At 32.1% G+C, this 21,453-nt stretch overlaps 1 non-coding gene across 1 annotated transcript; it reads left to right on the top strand.

Moving 5' to 3' along the window:
* The first annotated feature begins 202 nt into the window (after nucleotides 1–202).
* Nucleotides 203–295, top strand: LOC148763522 (small nucleolar RNA snoR8a). The gene has a single exon (XR_016025625.1). It is a non-coding gene; the product is annotated as a small nucleolar RNA snoR8a (small nucleolar RNA).
* The last annotated feature ends 21,158 nt before the right edge of the window (nucleotides 296–21,453 follow it).

The raw sequence follows: 21,453 nt of genomic DNA, 5'->3' as shown, positions 1-21,453 counted from the left end.
ATACTTAAAGCCAACTTTAGATGAATGCATTATGTTGGAATAAAATAATATAAAAAGACTAAATAAAATCCTTTTTTCTTTTATTTATAATAGTATAAAAATTTGAAATTTATTTGACTTAGTTTTTAACTTGACCTAAACTCAAATTAGCAAAATAGTTGATTTAGTTTTTTCTTTTAAAAAATTGAAGAAAGGAGATATGGAGTTGGCGATAATTATAAAAATAATTCCTCGTTGTAACTTGCTTAATTTGAGCATGACAAACCTCTTTTTACACCCATAGAATCTGAGCTATTCCAACCTTTCAATTATTTATTTATTTTTTTATGTTTTTGTTTTGTTTAATATTTTAGATTATTTTTTATGATGAAATTTCCTGGAATAAATACTGTATTTATGTTTGATAAAGTTAAATATAATTGTAAATATTTGTATCATTTTATTTTGTATTTATAAATTTTTTGTAGATCTAAATTAATAATTAAAATTTAAATTTAGTAAACTTTGATTATGGTATTCGAACTTAAATAAAATTGTTTTATAACAAACTTTAAGTAAATTTAAATAAAAGCTAAATTGAGTAAAGGTTGAATAATTCCAAAAGAATGGACATTTGTAAATTGTGAAAATTGTAACTAAATCAACTTATTTTGCTATTTGAGTTCAGCTCAAGTTAAAAACTAAGTCAAATAAATTTCAAATTTTTATACTATTATAAATAGAAGAAAAAAAGAATTTATTTAGTCTTTTTATATTATTTTATTCTAACATAAAGTAAGTTATTCATCTAAATTTGACTTTAGGTATGACATTTTATTCAAAATTTTTTTATAGAATGAGAATTCAAACTTAATTTTTGCAAAGAAGATAAATTAGTGTATATATATTATAGAATCAAATAATCAAGTAAGAAAAAAATTATATATTTTAATACCATAATTCTTTTACACTTAAATATTTGGCTTATTAATAAGTACATCTATCATCTACTTAAATATTTATATTTTTTAAATATTATTTTCAATTTAGTCCCTTAACATCTCAATTTTGTTTAATTTAGTTTCTGTATTATATATTTTTGTTCAATTTAACTTCTATGATATGCCACAATTTTTTTCTACCACGTGGCATCGACATGTCAACACTGACGTCATCCCCTTTAACAGCATAATTGGATGCCATTAGGAGGAGGGACTAAATTGAAGCAATTCGAAAAATGAAAGGACTAAATTGCTTCAAGTTTGGGTACAAGGACTAAATTGAATGCATGAGTATAGGGACTTGGTAGGTATTTTGTCCTTTTTGTAAATTAAATGGTCGAGGTCACGGCTCACATAGTCTGATAAGGAAATCCTTGTTAGAATTGACTTCTTTGTTCACCCAACTTGGCCCAACTTCAAAGCCTTATTAAAGTAACCTTTCAAAGAACTTTTAGAAGAATGAAAAACAAAAGACTTAGAGCTAAGATTCAACCTAAAAATCATTGAAGAAAAGTCTCATTGGAGCCGAAAAGAAATTGAAGGATTCAAGAAGATTTGGAGATCAAGATTTCAACTCTTTAAGTTTCTTTATTCTTTTTGTTATTTTTTATTTTTCTTGGCTTCGTTTTAATGTTTAAACTTTATTTGATGATGATTTGTGATATTATGGGGAACTAATTTACTTATCTAAGATTATGATTGAATTCAATATGTAGTCTGAATTATTTATCTCTCTTTGGCTTACGTTTGATGGTTTTAAGTTGTTATTGTATTATGTTCTTAATGCTTCTAATTACCTAATCACCAATTAGTTGAATTGGAAACCTAATTTAAACCTTGATGAAGGAGATTTACGATAGACCTTAAATAGAACAATGTATGATCAAATGCACTCAGTTGATTAGGTGGTTTGATTTGTATATAGGGTAGACATACACCTATAAGCCATATATAGCCAAGATTAGAGTAAAAACTTATTGACTCTTTCTTCAATTTAATTTGCATAGACATATAGTAAGTTAATTGGGAAAGATATTTATATGAAAAACTCGACAGAGACTTGTAAATAATTTAAGATTCTAGGTTAACAACTTAATCTATTGAAATAAGTTAAGAGGGAGATACAATATTTAGATGAAGCATTGAGGGATATCATAATCTTAGGTCTAATAGTTGATTGAATTTTTAAAACAAATTTGCTGACTAATTCTAGATTAGTTTTAGTTTTAGTTTTAGTTTGTTAGATTTAATTTTTCTTTTTAATAATTTAAAATTAGATGTCTGAATGAGATTAAGTTGTGTTAATTTTAGTAGTTAATAGTAAGAATGTCACGATCCGAAACTCCCATCGAGACCGTAACAACCGCCACGAAGCCTCGACAGACATTCTTCACCCCGAATGTCGATCGAAACCTCGCAAGGCTCCTGTATCAGCTTTCGCACTTCCCCGGTGAGCAATAGTTATCAAATATCGTAATTCGAAGGATTACGAGTCATTTCCAAATCAGAACATAATATATTGTTTTCTGGCTCACAGGGGCATTTTCGTCATTTTTCGTCAAAAATCTCAAAACTTGCCAAAAATGTAGTAGGTAAGCCAAAAATATATGTTTAGTGATTTAAAAACAAATTAAGTATCTAAAACGTTCATTTGAAGTGAAAATTTGACCATTTGAATATAATAAAGATATTCAATAAAATAAACTATTTTCTTGTAAAATAATTTTTATAAAGCTATCGGTAAACAATTCTTATAGCGTAAAAGTTAATTATATTCATATATACTATAAAGTAAATAACCAAAGCATAAAATTACTTTTACAGTGACACGTGGGCCCACATCTAACCAAAATGTTTCGGAAGCTGAAAACTTACAGCTTTTGCTGATTCAAGTCCACATGAAGGTCCTTGTCAAAGTCAGCTAACTATGGAATTCCTCGAGCCTGAAATGTGAGTAAATGAGGGTGGTCAGATTATAAAATCCTAGTGAGTAAACAGACACTATCTAAACTATCTAAAGGCGAGTAAATGGAGACGAATTAAAATAAGTTATCATATTGTAATTTCATTACCTTTCAACTCATTTCAACCAAATAAACAACTAGACTTATGATTTTCTGAAAAGCTTGGCTCGTACCAAAAATCATTCTCATACTTAGTTATCAGGGATACCTTGATCGAGGGTTATCCCAACCAAGTCTGCCAAGGTTGTTAAATGTCTTTACATCCGAAATTTTAGCCATGCCTTGGCGTTGGTTGAGTCTCACTCTCATGCGGTGGTCCATGTGAAGTGTACTCAAATCTTTACCTCATGAGATACTTCATCCAACATCTCCCCCTAGAGGTAAATATATAATTGGGTTACCGTGCCCCTCTCATAGGCAATCCACGGAAACCCCCACCATTGCAGTGACTATGGATTATTTTATCTACCACCTGATTTATAAAATCTTTTTCTACATAACATGGCAATTTATCGCAACCTAGCCTCTCAAGGCTGAATACACAGTACAAATAATTCTAACACCAAAAATTAGTTTAGCCATTCATGTTCATATATTGTCATAAGTCATTCAATTTAAAACCATAAATTTACAACACAAGCAGGCAGTCTCCAATTACTATATTTTCAAAACCAGTATTCAATTTTCTAAAAAAATTATAAAATCATTTTATAAAATCACAATTTCTCCTAAAACATAGCAATTTACCATTTAAACCCATTTTCCATAAAATCACACATTTGTATAAAACTACTCTAAATAATTAAGACGATAATAAGTTCACTCACAGTTCTAGGAGTCGATGTATTCCTAGTCTCAATCTCCAAGCATAATCTCTGTACTTTTACTAGTGTCAAACCTTGTTCTATAAAATAATTACGACGTCATTTACATGCTCAATAGAATGTTTGCATATTTAAGAAGTTCGAAGAATCGTTAAAAGACGATATTGCCCATAATGGTACCATTAAGTCGATTAAGCCTCGAACTAGTTAAAATAGGAATTTTAAGTTGAAATTAAGAGTTTCACAGTTCAGGGATGACTTAAAATGGTAATTCAAAATTCGAGGGTCAATTTGGAGTCAAACCGAAATTTTCACTATCTAGGGGCAAAATGGTCATTTGCCACCTAAGGACAAAATGAGAATTTTTAGAAAAGATTTTTTTTGGCCCCATTTGACTTATTGGAGTATGATTTGAGTATTGGAGTATGATTGGAAGTTTAGAAGTGAAAAATTTTAATTTCAGTATAATTTGGAGTGTAGGGGCGAAATGGTAATTTTGCCACCCAGGGGGTAAATCGGTAAATTTTCACCCCCGACACTTGTCAAGGCCAAGATATTTTATTCATAATGGAAATGGATAAACATAAGAAATGTGTGGTGGAGAATTAAAGAATTAAAAGTCAAATATTTAAAATTTGAACCAATAAGAAAATGCCATGTGTCATGTTTTTATTATTTTATTATTTCTTTATAAAAAGGCAAAAAATCAGCCCATTTCTCCATAGTGATCAGCCAAACCAGAAGAGAAGAGAAACCAAGGAAGAACAAACCCTAGGTGGGAAAAATCAAAGAGAAAGTGTTGGAATTTAAGGATTTGATCAAGCAAAGGTAAAATTTCTTTGATTTTGCTAGTGATTTACCTTACCCATGCATTTTTCCTTAATTTCCATGGTTAAATTACATGTTTTCATGATGAATTCATGGTTGGTCAAAATGGGTATGGAGAGAGAATGATCTTGGATTGGTTTGATTTTTAGGTATGTTAGTGTTTTTCGGTGATTAATGATTTGTAGCATGAAAACAAGTGAAGAAAACCACCAAAGGTTTGGTGCCCATCAATAGCCGAATTCTGTAAGTGAATAATGAGGAAGAATGGGATGTTATTCTAGGTGATTTGATTAAGAAATAATAGTTTTTGGTGTAGGAATTAATGAATTATGGAGAGAAAATTAAGTAGGAAAAATCACGGAGTTAGTGTACCATTGTTGGCCGAAAGTTCCAAGAAGAAAAGTGAAGGTAAATTTTGCCTAATTGTGTGTTAATTAGTTGTGCTTGGTGAATTGAGGGATTGGAAAAGAAATGCAGCAAGTTGGAGTGAAATTGGACGCATTGGCCAATTTATCGGATGAAAAATCGACTTAGGCCAATACCGGATCTAGATGGCTACCCGTGCATTTTTCATTTCATATCATGCATATATATCGAGCCTGAATAACTTATGACTGTTAGACACAATTTAATTGAAATATGTGTCATGGATTATGGTTAGGTGGTAAGCCATTGGATATGGGTAAAGGACTGTACCCGCGGACTGAAAAATAGGAGTATTTCTACTCCTAATACTGTGAGTAAACTTATTATCGTCTAATTATCTAGAGTAGTTTTATACAATTGTATCATTTTATGAAAAATGGGTTTAAATGGTAAATTACTGTGTTTTAGGAGAAATTGTGATTTTATAAAATGATTTTATAGATTTTCTGGAAAATTGAATACTGGTTTTGAAAATAGAGTGATTGGAGACTGCCCGCTTATGTTATAAATTATATTTTAAATTATATGGCTTATAACAATATGTGAGCATGAATGGCAAAGTCTGTGTTTGTCACGACCCGGAACCTCCCTCGGGCCCATGACAACCGCCACGACGTCCTGATTGATACTCATTACCCGGAATACCAATCGGAACCCCGCAAGGCTTACATATCAGTTTTAAACAATTTTCAGTCATTTCTGGGTCAAGTAAATCAAAGAAAAAAATATAGCATTTTTATATAAAATAATATTTATAGAAACACGTGTAAGTAATCTTTTGTAACTTAGAAGTAAAATAAATTCATACATACAATAATTTACAAAGTTATAATGTACAATAATAATTACAATGACAAGTGGCCCATAAATACACCAAGTGTTGGCGATAGAAACCTACTATCTGTGAGATAGAGGGGTCAACTGGAATCCTCGACAAAATCGGTATCTATAAGCTACCACAGGCCTGAAATATTTGGAAAGGAGGTGGGTGAGATTTCGCAATCCCAATGAGTAAACAGACATTATCATAAATATCTAAAGGCGAGTAACATGGAGGCAAGTTTAAACAACAAATTACAAACCATTTTATAAAGTTTTCAATTTATTTCTTAAACCATAAAATATTTGTAATTTACCAAAACAGTTGTTAAGGCTTTTGACTTTTATTAAAAACAAGGCTCAAGCCAAAACTAATCCTCGGGGATAACTTGGCCGAGGCATCTAACCAAGTCCGCCAAGGTTGTTAAGATATTTACATGTGAAACACATTTTTATTTTTAAAACAAGTCGTTCCTTGGCGTTGGCCGAGTTACACATTCACGTGGGGGTTCGACGTGAAGTGAGCTCTAACACTACCCCGGGAGTTACCCTCATCGCCTCTATTATCGGAGTAACTATATAACCGGGTTTATTGTGCCCCTCTAATAGGCAGTCCACGGAAACCAGTCACTGCAGTGACTAAACCCACCAACTTTAATAAAATTTCGATAGTATAACGTGACTTTTATTTATTTACCCAGCCTGCATAGTAAAAGACAACTTACATAAATTCCCAATGCAATTATCAAATATAGCCACATATATACTCATATATCATAAGCCATTCATAGGAAAATATATATTTCAAAATAATTGACAACCTCCAATTACTCAATTTCATAATCAACACAATATATTTTTATTTGTCACATTTATTTCTAAAACATCAAAAATCCCATTTTAATCTCATTTTCATTTCATAAAATCCATGAAGAGCATTTAAAAATAAACTCTAGATAATTTACAATAATAATAGGTTTACTCACTGTTTGTACCAATTAAATGCTTTCTAGGTGCCCCGATCACTGTTCGTCGGGTACGACTTCCTTGCCTTTACCGGAAGGCTCTCCTCCTAGACACATTGCAAAAATTACACAATTCACCACATTGATGCTAAATCACTATATAATTGACTTAAATCCTATATTAATGCATGGTATGAAATGCAATAGCCTAAAACGGCTTAAACACGGTATTAACCTATTTTTGGCACTTTACTTGTTAAATTGCTAACGCGCTCCATTTTAACTCTAAATTGTCCCATTCTCTCTCCAACATTTCTAACCATTAAATATCAGCCAATAACGCACTAAAATCACCAAAATCAGCTCACTTTCCTCCTTGAAAAATTTGGCCAAAAATGGGACATTAATTCGATAAATCTTCCACTTTGTTTTTCTATCACATTTAACCATTTTTTATCATTTTTTCTTCATTTCTCTTAGAATAAAAATCAATTCATCATCATTGTACATCATTGAACATTAAGCCAAGGGTGGGTATTGTGAAAATTTCATGCTTTCTTGCCCAATTTGATTTCTATACACATTTAACTAACTAAAACTATCAATTTAACTAAAAATCAAAACATAAAAATTTCAAATTCCTCTCCCTTGAATTTCGTCCAGCCCTTGATATCACTTTTTGATCTCTCTCCTCAAGCATGCTAAATGGAAACAAAGGCATAAGAAAGCTAGAAATCAAGCTAAAGTCGAAAAATCTTACCGTTAAACGCGTAAACGGTCGAAAAATGTGATTTTCCCTTTGAATTTTCTAGTTTTCCTTTGGTTTTTCTCTTTTCTTCCTTTCCTCTCTATTTTCTCTTTTGTTCTCTTCTTATGGCCGGCCATCACTTAATATGGGGTTTAAATGGGCTGACTTTTCATTAAAATAATATTAAATCATTAAAAGTGCCATGTGTCACTTTCCCATTGGACCGTTTTTAAAATTTCATCCATTAAACTTTTATTTTTCACCACTTGAAATACCATAGTTATTCATACCAAAAATAAATAAATCCTAAAATTTTGACAAGTTTTGGTTGGTGAAAATTAGGATTTTTACCCTGGGACGATAAAATAACCGTTTTGCCTCTATGTTCCGAAAATTGCTAGAATTGAAAATTTTCACTTCCTATCATTAAATTATACTCCAAATAGTTAATCTTTGTCAAAAATTTCACTCTACGATCAAATTATTATCTTAGGTGGCAAAATGACAATTTTGCCCCTAAACATCAAAATTTTCAATTTTTCCCCAAATGAACCCTCGAACTCCGAACAATCATTTTTAGTCATTCCTGGATTGTAAAATATTAAATTTCATCTTATGATTCCTATTTGAACTAGTTCGAGGTTAAATCAACTTAAGTGTACCGTTTGGTATAATACCGAATTTCGTCTATTCTTAGGACTTTCCTAGCATAATAACATGCTACTCAGTGCATGTATGTCATGACATGTGTTTATAGAGTTGGGTTTTACAGTGTTTGTATCAAAATTATATATACTATGTATTCAGCCTTGAGAGGCTAGATTTCGATAAATTGCCATGTCATGCAGATAAGAATTTTATAAATCAGGTGGTAGATAAAATAAAGATTTGCTACTGCAGTGGCGGGGTTCCGTGGACCAGCCTATTGGAGGGGTATGGTAAACTCCTTTATATTCTCACCTCGGTTGTAGAGGCGCGTAGGGTATCTCCTAAGGTGGGCTTTTTGAGTGCACTTCACGTTAACCACCACGTGAAGTGAGACTAAGTCAACGCCAAAGAATGACTGTTTTTTTTCAAAATAAAAACAAGTTTTATGATTATATAAAATTTTTCACAACCTTGGCAGACTCGGTTGGATACCCCTGGTCAGGTGTCCCCGAGTACAGGATTTGGCATGAGCCAAGTTTTGAGAAATTCACGAGTCATATTGATTATTTGGTTGAAATGAATATTCATGTTGTGAAAAAATTACTGAAATAAATTATTTTTAATTGTCTCCCTTTACTCGCCTTTAGATAGTTTAGATGATGTCTGTTTACTCACTGGGATTATGTATTCATAATCTCACCCCTCTTCCTATCCATTTTTCAGGCTTAGGACAGTTTGTTGATAGTTGATTAAGACGAGAATTAATATCGAAGTTGCATCCTAGAAAGTAAGGGTTCGTAGCCATACACCTTCTTGGTCAATTGGGGGCCCACGTGTCACTGTAAAAGTAATTTTATACTTCAGTTATCTGATTTAAAGTATGTATGAACATATTTATCTTTTACACCATGTTTTTGGCGGGTTTCGGTATTTTTGAAGAAAAATGATGAAAATGCCTTATGAGCCAAAAAAAATATTTTATTGTTTTGATTTGGAAACGACTTATGATTTCTTGAAATGTGAGATTTAATAACTGTCGCTCACCAGGGAGATGCAGAACTGATGCTAAGCCTTGCGGGGTTTCGAGCGGTATTCGGGATAATGAGTGCCTATTGAGACGTCGCGGCGGTTGTCACGGGCCCGATAAGAGTTTCGGGTCGTGACAACCAGTGTAATTTGCTCACCACCTATCCACAATGTACAATACATATTTCACCACATCAATGCTTGACCATTATAAAATCAATTCAAGCTCGGTGTATATGCATGATATGATATCAACTTATCCGACTACCGCTTAAATGCGGTGCTGACCTAATTCGGCCTATTACTCGATTAAATGACAATTGTGTCCGATTTGGCTCCAAATTGCTCCATTTCATTTCTAATATTTCAATTCACTAAATACAATTCCAATAATCTAAAATTCAGCCTAACAACCCTCACAATTCTTCTTGAAAATTTTGGCCATTGTGATGCACTATCACTAAAAATTTTCCCATTCCATTTTCTCACCATAAATCATCATTTCATCAATTTTTCAACCAATTCACTTGATCACAAAATCAATTCATTACTTCTACACTTCACATAGGGTTCGGCCATTGAAGGTTCATGGGGAAAATGGATTCTTTTCTTGTTGTTTTGTTTCCAAACATGTTTAACTAACTAAAAACACTAACATAACTTAGAATCAAATCAATCTAACATCATTCTGTCTCCATACCCATTCCAACCAGCCATGAATTCATCATGAAAACATGTAATTTAACCATGAAAAATGAGGAGAAATGCATGGGAAAGGTAGATCACAAGTCAAAATCAAGAAATTTTACCTTTTGTCACTTGTTTCCTTGAATTTTCACCAATTTTCCTTGAATATCTCCGCCTAGGGTTTTTGTTTTTCTTTTCTCCCTTTGTTCTTCTTTGCTCTTGGTTTGGCCGGCCATATGAAAGAAATGGGCTGATTTTTATGCCTTTTATAAAGAAATAATAAAATAATAAAAGCATGACATATGTCATTTCCTTATTGATTCAAATTTTAAATATTTGACTTTTAATTCTTTAATTCTCCACCACACATTTCTCATATTTATCCATTTCCATGATGAATAAAATCCCTTAGTCTTGACAAGTATCGGGGGTGAAACTTTACCGATTTGCCCTTGGGGCGATAAAATTACCATTTCGCTCTTATACTCCAAATTATATCGAAATTAAAATTTTTCACTTCTAAACTTCAAATCGTACTTCAATAAGTCAAATGGGACCAAAAAATCTTTTCTAAAATTCTCATTTTGTCCCCAGGTGACAAATGACCATTTTACCCCTAGATAATGAAAATTTCGGTTTGACTCCAAATTGATCTTCGAACTCCGAATTACCATTTTGAGTCATCCATGGACTGTGAAACTCTTAATTTCACCTTAAAATCCATATTTTAATTAGTTCAAGGTATAAATTGACTTACTTGTACTTCTAAGCACAATACCGACTTCTAAATATTCTTCCGAGGCTGTTCAAATATACAATCACTCTATCAGTCTCATGTGTAACATGGTAGAAAATTTAGGGTTGGGCTTGACAAAGAATTACTACAATTCTCTGAGTTATCAATGTTCTACTTTTCATTATATTGCTTGTTTAATAATACGTGTAGTTGTGTGGATAATTTGACAACACCAAGGCTGTGGCCCCTTGATTAAAAATCATGCTTTGGACCCAAGAAACTTGAAGTCGTGGCCCCTAAAGTCCATGGCCACGATCCCTGATAAGAATAGCAAAAGAAAAAAATCAAAATATATGCCCAAAAAGTGAGAAAACTCCTTGTGCTTTTAAACGGTTATGTTGCTACAACCTTGAGCCCTATTTAAACACCTTTGAAGAACATTTTCAAAGCATCATTTAGGCAGCAATTAAGCTTCAATTAAGCAAGAGCTTTTTGAAGAAAAAAAGCCATTGACGCAAGGAATTCAAAGGAAGAATTACGGATCAACAATCACCAAATTTTCTTCTTTAGTTTTCTTTTCTTTTTTAGTTTTTCTTCTTTAGTTTTCTTTATACCTTCTTGTTTAGTTTTTATGTTTACTCTCTTTTTGATGATATTTTATACATTATGTTAAACTAAGATTTTAATCTAGAATCGTAGTTGAACCCAAGGTGTAGTTTGAGTTTTTAATATTCTTTCTTGCTTATGATTGATAATGTTTGAGTTATTTATTTTAATCCTGTTCTTAATATTTCTAATTGTCTGATCATTAATTAGATTGAATTGAAAACCTAAATGGAACTAGAAGAGAGAGTTTAGTGTAAGCCTGAATGAAATAGCATATGTTCAATATCAATAGCATGAGATGATTGATTCAATTCGCGTGTAGGGTAAGAATACACTTACATGTTATATGTAGCCATGATTAGAGTTGGTACTTAATGAGTCTTTCTTAATTTCAATTTGCATAGGAATATAGTAAATTGGTTAAGTTAGATATTTTTATAAGAACATCGGAAGAGTTTATAAATTATTTAGAATTCTAGGTTAATAACTCAGACTTATCTAGTAAGTAAAGTAAGGGTTAAAGAGATTCGGGTGAAATTTTGAGAGGATATTGTGGTTCTAGTCTTTTGCTTGATTGATTTTAATTCATTAAATATGTGATTCTTGTTCTTTTTAGTTTTATTTAGTTTCTTTAATTTTTAGCATCCTTAGATTCGTTTGTTTGGATAAAATTAAGGTGTATTAATTTTAGTACTTAACAATAGGAATTAAAATAATTCTCTATAGGAACGATACTCTACTTTCCATTATATTACTTATTTGCAACACATGCACTTACGTGAGAAAATCAACAATAGTAAGCTTAACAATAGTTGCTCCTATTAACTTTTCTGTTGGTTTGCTAAATGCTACAAATTTCATTTCTCCATTACCATCTTCAACGATTATCTGCATGCGGTAGCTAAAAAATAAGTGAAAGTATTATTTGTTAGATATAGGGTTATAGTTCTTAATAATTTTGAAGTGCAAGGTAAAAGTAACCTAACCAAAAAATATTTAAGAATATCCAAAACAACAATATCATTTTTATATTGTTAAATAATAAAATAGTACTATAAATGAATAAGTTGTTTAAGACTGAACCTCATCAATTAAAAAAGAAACTAAATAAAACATCATAAGTATGAAATGTAAAGCAAAATTATGATTGAGATATATTGTATATATACAATTAAAATTCTATCTACGGTAAGGTGATAGATAAAATATACATTGTTTCATATAAAAAAAAAAGTTACAACATGTAAACAAAGGAAATTATTTAGAAATCATTAAACAACAAAAAAATGATAAATTGAAAAGTGGTTTAATTATTAACGACAAAATTGAAATGCTAGAATCAAAAGGTACAAAGATAATCGACAAAAATATAAAAAATAATGTACTTACACAAGTAGTGGAGTTTTTGGTTGTGATGTGTGCATCCATATTTGTTGGTACAAAATTGCAAGGCTGCTTCTCATTCGTTGTAAGCATTGTAATACCACCCCTCTGAAAAATCAATGTCCATTGTGGTTGCCTTTATGTGAGACCCCAACCTCTATAGGCTTGTAGCTAAGCATAGATGTAATAATACGAGCTAGGGGTAGTTTCATCATTTTCTCTAATAAGCTCACAGAAGAAAGTTTTATGGTATTTTAAGGTCTAAATAAGTATAAGACTGCATAAATGATGTGTACCGATGAAAACATGAAGAAAACTAGAAGTTGCAACAATTTTCATAATAGGGGCAAAATGGTCATTTTTCACATCGGGTTAAAATTTTATGTTTTCATGAACCCGAGTATGTTTAGACCATTATGGACCTTGTCCTAGTGTCAAAAGAGCAAAAAGATTGCATAAAAGATTAGAGGAGAGTAAGCTAATTGGTGGAGGGGTAATTTGATAATTTTAAGGGAATGGATAAATTTGGCCTATAAATATCTTGAATTTCTAGCAGCTTCTAGAGATCTTCCAACAGCTTGTCTTCTTCTTCTTCTCCTCTCTTACGTTTCTTCAAAACTCCATGGAAGCTTGATATAAAGCTTGCATGATTTTCTCTCTCTAGCTCTACTTTTCATACTTTTGAGCTCTTTTGACTAGAACCTTTGAATTCTTTCACTATCTCAGTTCAAAACCCTTGATAAAGCTTATTTCCAGAATTTCTTTCACTGGTTGGGCATTCTAGAGAGAGAAAGAGAGAATTACCCTGTCACGACCCGGAACTCCCAATCGGGCCCGTGACAACCGCCGCGAGGCCTCGACAGACATTCTTCACCCCGAATGCCGATTGAAACCCCGCAAGGCTTAGCATCAACTTCCGCATCTCCCCGGTGAGCAACAGTTATTAAATCTCGCATTTCAAAAAAATCATAAGTCATTTTTAAATAAGAACAATAAAATATTATTTTCTGGCTCATAGGGGTATTTTCGTAATTTTTTGTCAAAAATCTCAAAACTTGCTAAAAATGTAGTAGGTAAGCAGAAAATATATATTTAATGATTTAAAAACAAATTAAGTATCTAAAACGTTCATTTGAAAGCAAATTGTTGACAACTAGTACTATTCAAAAATAATAAATAAAATATTCTATTTTCTTATAAAATAAATTTTTATAGAAATATTCGTAAATAATTTTTCGCACATGAAAGTAAAGTAAAAATTGTATGAATAGAAATACAGATAACCAAAATATAAGTTTTGATCTGCAATGACACGTGGGCTCCAATTGACCAAGAGGATGTAAGACTGTGAACTCTTACTTTCTATAATGCAGTTTCGAGCTTAGTTCTCGTCCTACTCGATTATCTACAAACTGTCTTGAGCCTGAAAAATGTATAGGAAGAAGGGGTGAGATTTTATAATCCCAGTGAGTAAACAGATACCATCTAAAGTATCTAAAGCCGAGTAAATGGAGACAATTAAAATAAGTCATCATACCGTAATTTCATTACCTTTCAGTTCATTTCAACTAAATAAAATCAATCCATATAAATCGAGTAATCAACTTGGCTTATGAATTTCTTAAAACTTTGGCTCGTGCCAAAACTCATACTCGGTGATACCTTGCGCAGGGCATCTAACCGAGTCCGCCAAGGCTGTTAAAATTTTGTGTACACTTAAAATATATTTTTGTTTGAAAAAAATACAATCGTTCCTTGGCGTTGGCTGAGTTCCCCTTCACGTGGTGGTTTGGCGTGAAGTGAACCCTAAGCTATACCCCAGGAGATACCCTACGCGCCTCTCCGTTCGAGGTAATAATATAATGGAGTTTACCGTGCCCCTCTAATAGGCTGGTCCACGGAACCCCCTCTGCAGTAAATAATTAATATATAATCCACCAATCAATAAAATTCATTCTAGCATGTCATGGCAATTTATCACAACCTAGCCTCTCAAGGCTGAATACACAGTATAAATAATTATAACACCAAAATCAGTTTAGTCATTCATGCTCATTTATTGTCATAAGCCATTCAATTCAGAACCATAAATTTGCAACACAAACTAGCAGTCTCCAATTACTCTATTTTCAAAACCAATATTCGATTTTTCAGAAAATTTATAAAATCATTTTATAAAATCACAATTTCCCTTAAAACATAACAATTTACCATTTAAACCCATTTTTCATAAAATCACATAGTTATATAAAACTACTCTAGATAATTAAGACGATAATAAGTTTACTCACAGTATTAGGAGTAGAAATACTCCTATCTTCCGCCCTTGGGTGCAGTGTCTTACCCGAAACAATTGACTCACCACCTATCCATAATCCATGACACAAAATTCAATAAATTGTGTCAATTTATCATAAATTATTTCAGGCTCTTATCCATGCGTATGCACTAGATAGGATTTGAAATGTCTAGACAATCGCTTAATTGCGGTGTCCGACCTAAATCGCCTATATACGGTGTAAATTCCTAAAATCCCCAATTCGACTCCGATTCCATCCATTTCAATTTCAATTATCCTATTATATCCACAATACCTCAATGACTATGAATTTGGTCCAATTTATCAGTCCGGACTATAAATTACGCTTTTACCCCTAATGGGTAAAAATTTCAATTTATTGCATCGAAAATTCCCATTTAATTTCCAACCTCATAATTCATCATTTTTCCACCCAATTCTCTTAAAATAAAGTCAACCTCATCCTCACATACCATTGGCTAGATTCGGCCTACAGAAATTCATGGAGAAGATAAATATTTTTCTTGTTGTTTTACTCATAAACATGCTAAACTAACACTAAACACTAACATAGCTCAAAATCAAATTAATCTAACAACTTTCTCTCTCCTAACCCATTTTTCAGAATTGAATTCATCCTCAAATCACATGATTCAACCATGGAAAATGATGGAAAATGCATGGGAAAGGTAAAGCACAAGACAAATTTAAGAAATGTTACCTTTTTTCACTTGATTTTTGAATTTCCACTTATTTTCCCTTTAAATTTCTTGGCTAGGGTTTTATTTTCTCCTTTCTCTCTCTTGTTTCTTGCTTGGCCGAATGTTGAAGAAGAAGAATGGGTGGGCTGATTTTTTTATGCCTTTTTTATTGTTTAATGAAATAATATTATTTTATTCATATTTTAAATATTTTATTAATTCATTTTTTTTTCTAGCCATCCACTTGTCCTACTTTTTCCACCATGCATTCCCTTTGACTTATCCAAGTCTTAAGTGAAATTTCCAGAATTTTCCAAAAATTTGGTGGAGCAAATTCTTCAAAATTACACTTTTGCCCCTGAACTTTTCAAAAATTACATTTTTGCCCCAAAAATTGAAAATTTGCCATAATGCATAATTTCACTCCTCATGCATAATTTTCACTCCTCATACTCATTTCACACTCCAAATAATTAAATTTGATCAAAATCCTTTCAAAAATTAAATTTTCGATTTCGGATGGCAAAATTACCATTTTACCCTTTTACTCCAAATTATACTGAAATTAAAATTTTTCACTTCTAAACTTCAAATCTTACTCCAATAAGTCAAATGGGGCCAAAAATCTTTTCTAAAAATTCTCATTTTGTCCCCAAGTGGCAAATGACCATTTTGCCCCTAAATAGCGAAAATTTCGGTTTGACTCTAAATTGATCCTCGAACTGCGAATCACCATATTAAACCATTTTGGGACTTTAAAATTCTTAATTTCATCGTAAATTCTCTATTTGATCTAGTTCGAGGCTTAAATCAATTTTGTTGTACCTCTAGGTACAATGCTGACTTTTGTAAATTTTTCGGGACTCTCTTAGCATGCGAACATGTTATCCATCACATGTATGTCATGATAAATATTTTTATAGAGTCGGGCTTGTCATCTTCTCCCCCACTTGGATCAACCATATGATCCTTTTTCATGACTGATTTCGACATCCGACTAATATATTAATATTTTAAAAATTTTATCTTGTCTCATTGGTACTTGAAATACCTTATTATGCCTCACTTGACTTCCGAATCGCCTTTTATCTCACAAATTCTCCTATGATAAAATTGTTATTATTTTATTGTTATTTTCTCACTTTCGAAATATTTTATCCTAAACTACTCCTTTCATCTTTTATCACTTTTAAACATTTTAATTGACCTCAATTTACATTCGATCAACTTTGTTTATCACCATATCAAACTATGAGGTATTTCAATCTCCCCAACTTAAATAGAATTCGTCCTCGAATTCCCGTCGATATTGCGTTATCAATCTCCTTCTATGATCCTACTCCTTGTTCCTTCTATAGGGACATTCAATTTATTTCCCTCGTTCACCTTTAGTTCAATTAAATGCTTTATTTAAGGCAATTATCATCCTTTGGAACCGGATCAGTAATACTTTTCACAACCATGATCTCTTATATCTAGACACTAAGCATGCCTTTATCTCCATTATTACATTTGAACCATAAACTTCACCTCAATTATACTGATTTCGATCACATATCATACTTACTTATGTATACCTAATCATCATTTTATTAATTTGCTCCGTACCAAATTTCTCAACCTTGATTCATCCATCTTATATTGGTGCATACCCTTCCTTTATTAGAGTTCCATTAAGAACTTAAACAATCCAAGGTTTACCTTCAAAGTCATTCATAACTTTAATCGTTCATTACATGTTCGTTAACACTTTAGCTCACTGACCTCTCTGGACACTATTTCAAAATCTCCCAATTACCGATAACCATTCTTCACTTTAGTTAGTAAAATTATCAATTTCATATATACATATATACATGCATTTTCAAATGTCAACATCTCTCTTTATATATAGGAATCCATGTGTTCACATGCCTTGGACTACATTCCCCCTTTATTCATCCGTATCCCAATCCTAGTTTCAATATAATAATTCTTATAGTGCATGTCAACCTTCTTATTATACTTGTGTATAACTTCATATCATTCATATCATTTCCAACCATATGTTTGAGTTTCCTTATACTATATATCATTCATCACAATGTCATCTCCATTGAATTATAATCTATTATATATGTATGCTTTATAATCCTATTGATGCCTCAAAGATTTATCTCAACTTGATCATTGCATCTCATGCAATACCACAATTCCTAAGAGTCATCCTTTTTGTCCTTAATCATATTTCATGCCTCTATATTACCTTGTATCTTTCTTGCATTACGATATAGATTTGTCACTTAAGACTCAAACCCATTTGAATCATGTATGCCTTAAGCATTTTCGAATTCCAATTTCCATAATATATTAGGAAAGTTTCATTATCTGACTTCATTTTCAACGTCAACTTCTATCATCCTTTGTTCCACTCCTTCATATGAACATAACATCATTCTTCCTTAACTAATTTATAATTTGTACTTGAAATTGTAAAACTTAAAACTAGATTCTCCTCAAGTATTTTTCAATACTAATACTAATATCACTCTCAGCTTACAACTTCTTTTTATAATCACATAACTTAGTGCTTGCTTTAACGTGATCCAGAGCAAATCTTCTCTTGAGTATTTCCTTGGGAATATCTATCTTAAACTTATGTCTCACAACATGTGATCCTTTAACTTGTGATTTTGCCGTTAGGCTTCTCAGCAAGTTTTAAAAATTTTACGTTTCATACTTGCTGCGTATGATTAGAATCTCTTCTCAAAGATGTTTATGTATTCCTAAAACATTTACTCTTAAAGATATATAAATACATACTCATCCATTCAACTCCTAACTCATCTTCATAAGTTTCTAGGGTGCCACACAATTAGCCTCATGTTGTTACTAACCCTTGTCATTTTACTGTATCAAAACAAATATTACAAATTCTCATAATGATATTCTATATAAACTGATTTTCTATACCAGTCTCGTAATTCTTCCTTCACACTTTCATTATTTGGTATCTCATCTCAATATAGTTATTTCAAAAATCTTTCAAATTTTTTTTTTTATTATATGCCTCTATACAAGGCAATAAAGAAGTTTTTCAATTCATTTGGGTAAACATTCTCCAGAATATTTAAGACTCCCAGATAACAAAACACAATGACCAACAACCAGAATTCAATTTGTAAGCTCATTATCGTGTCACTCCCATCTTACTCATGCATCATAGGCGTGAGGTATTCGAAGCATTACAGCGTTGAACAGTCAATGCTAAAGTACTGTAGCTATTGGAAATTTTCTCATCAAAGCTATTTGTCTGCATTCAAAGTCACCACATCAATCATTCTCAACCAGTGGTTTCCCTTCTAGATATATATCATGAGTTCCATAAGTATAGGTACCTTCTATTTTCTTGTCATACACACTAAGCTAGATTAATACTTTCATCTCATGTCATCTTTTGACTTTTATCAACATTCATAAAATTCCACCTCATAACATCCTTTCCATACAGTGTAATAAATTCATGATACATATACCACTCTACACATAAGTTGCTCACTATCTACAACTTTCCTCAAATTTATTGTCATCCCTATCCAATTATCTTCTTTGTCTTATACTCCAGTAATCTTATTGACTTTCGGTATAATTAACTACGAAAATAGCTCAGCTTCCTCCTTACTTTATTCTCACAATCCTTACTGAATCAAAATTTTATATTCCCCATATTCCATAATTTAACTTCATTGGGTTATATTTGTACCCAACTATTACCTCATAATGTCATAACATCACTGAATAATCCCCTTCATGCTTAAATTACAATCATTAACTTAATCACATTATCCATTCCGAATGTCATTTATAACCTTATTGCTTCCTTCTATAACCTTCCTCAATAATTATATTACCAATTTATCCCTATCATACTAAAGATTCCCATATACCTTCAGTTACTTAAACAGCCATTTTATAATACATTCTAGTCATATACTTTTAAAAGCTAAACTATTTTTACTTCTTTGTACAGATCATTATTATATCTTTTACACAACATCTACTTAGATTTAAGGTAGTGTAAAATCCTACGAAAATATTACATGTCCTTGGGATCATCATCTGAATCTGATCTTATCAAAAGATTCTACTCCGAGTCCTCCTAAAGATCCTCTTTCGGGTTTTCCTCATCCTGAGATTTTTTCCTTTGCTCCTCAATCCAAGCTTGTTGTATTCTCCTATATTCTTCATCACTCACCGGTGCAGCATTTCTTCCACAACTAGGAGGAAAATGTCGTACACCTGACACTTTTCTAAGGGGTTACTTGCCACTGTTACTTTCTCCTTATCCTTTTCTGGTTGTCCCCTTACATTTCTCCCACAGCCTGTTGGAAAGTGTCGGACTACTGTCACACTCTTCCTAGAACGAATATATCCCCTTGCAATTCCTTCCCTCGTCCATTCTCTAGGGTGCTCTCCAGGTTGTTCCGAAAGGAAATCTTGTTCAATTTTCGATGTATTGGAGCTACTCTCACTTTCAAAATTCTCGCTACTCTCGAAGCTCCCCTTATTATGAACCCATTCTGATAAGTTCTTAGGAATTCTATTATCAGGAATTCGGGATGGACCACCTTCCGAATCACCTGTATCAAGGTGCCATTTGCTTCTAGCCGTAGAGTCTAGAGATCTCTCGCTATCACTATGAGAGGTATGGAGACTACCACCACTTCTAGACATGGTGTGTATGTCACCAGTGCACCTCAAAACCTATTTGCAATCAAATAGTAATTGTTTAATTATTTATGCATCTCAAAAGTAGGTAGATTTTTATATGAAGATGCATACATACTATTCAATCTAACCTAACTTAACTTAACTTAACTTAACGGGACTTGGGGCCACACAGTGTCAATGTGGATTGCTTAAAACAACCTTAAAATAAAAAACTTTAAAATCCAAAGCTTTAAAATCAAAATATTTGATCTTTAAACCATGCTCTGATACCAATAAAATTGTCACGACCCGGAACTCCCCATCGGGCCCGTGACAACCGCCGCGAGGCCTCGACAGACATTCTTCACCCCGAATGCCGATTGAAACCCCGCAAGGCTTAGCATCAACTTCCGCATCTCCCCGGTGAGCAACAGTTATTAAATCTCGCATTTCAAAAAAATCATAAGTCATTTTTAAATAAGAACAATAAAATATTATTTTCTTGCTCATAGGGGTATTTTCGTAATTTTTTGTCAAAAATCTCAAAACTTGCTAAAAATGTAGTAGGTAAGCAGAAAATATATATTTAATGATTTAAAAACAAATTAAGTATCTAAAACGTTCATTTGAAAGCAAATTGTTGACAACTAGTACTATTCAAAAATAATAAATAAAATATTCTATTTTCTTATAAAATAAATTTTTATAGAAATATTCGTAAATAATTTTTCGCACATGAAAGTAAAGTAAAAATTGTATGAATAGAAATACAGATAACCAAAATATAAGTTTTGATCTGCAATGACACGTGGGCTCCAATTGACCAAGAGGATGTAAGACTGTGAACTCTTACTTTCTATAATGCAGTTTCGAGCTTAGTTCTCGTCCTACTCGACTATCTACAAACTGTCCTGAGCTTGAAAAATGTATAGGAAGAAGGGGTGAGATTTTATAATCCCAGTGAGTAAACAGATACCATCTAAAGTATCTAAAGCCGAGTAAATGGAGACAATTAAAATAAGTCATCATACCGTAATTTCATTACCTTTCAGTTCATTTCAACTAAATAAAATCAATCCATATAAATCGAGTAATCAACTTGGCTTATGAATTTCTTAAAACTT

This window comes from Theobroma cacao, chromosome 3 (genome assembly GCF_053813885.1).
Source record: "Theobroma cacao isolate CCN51 chromosome 3, ASM5381388v1, whole genome shotgun sequence".
NCBI lineage: Eukaryota > Viridiplantae > Streptophyta > Magnoliopsida > Malvales > Malvaceae > Theobroma > Theobroma cacao.
This window is presented reverse-complemented; position numbering and strand designations above follow the sequence as displayed.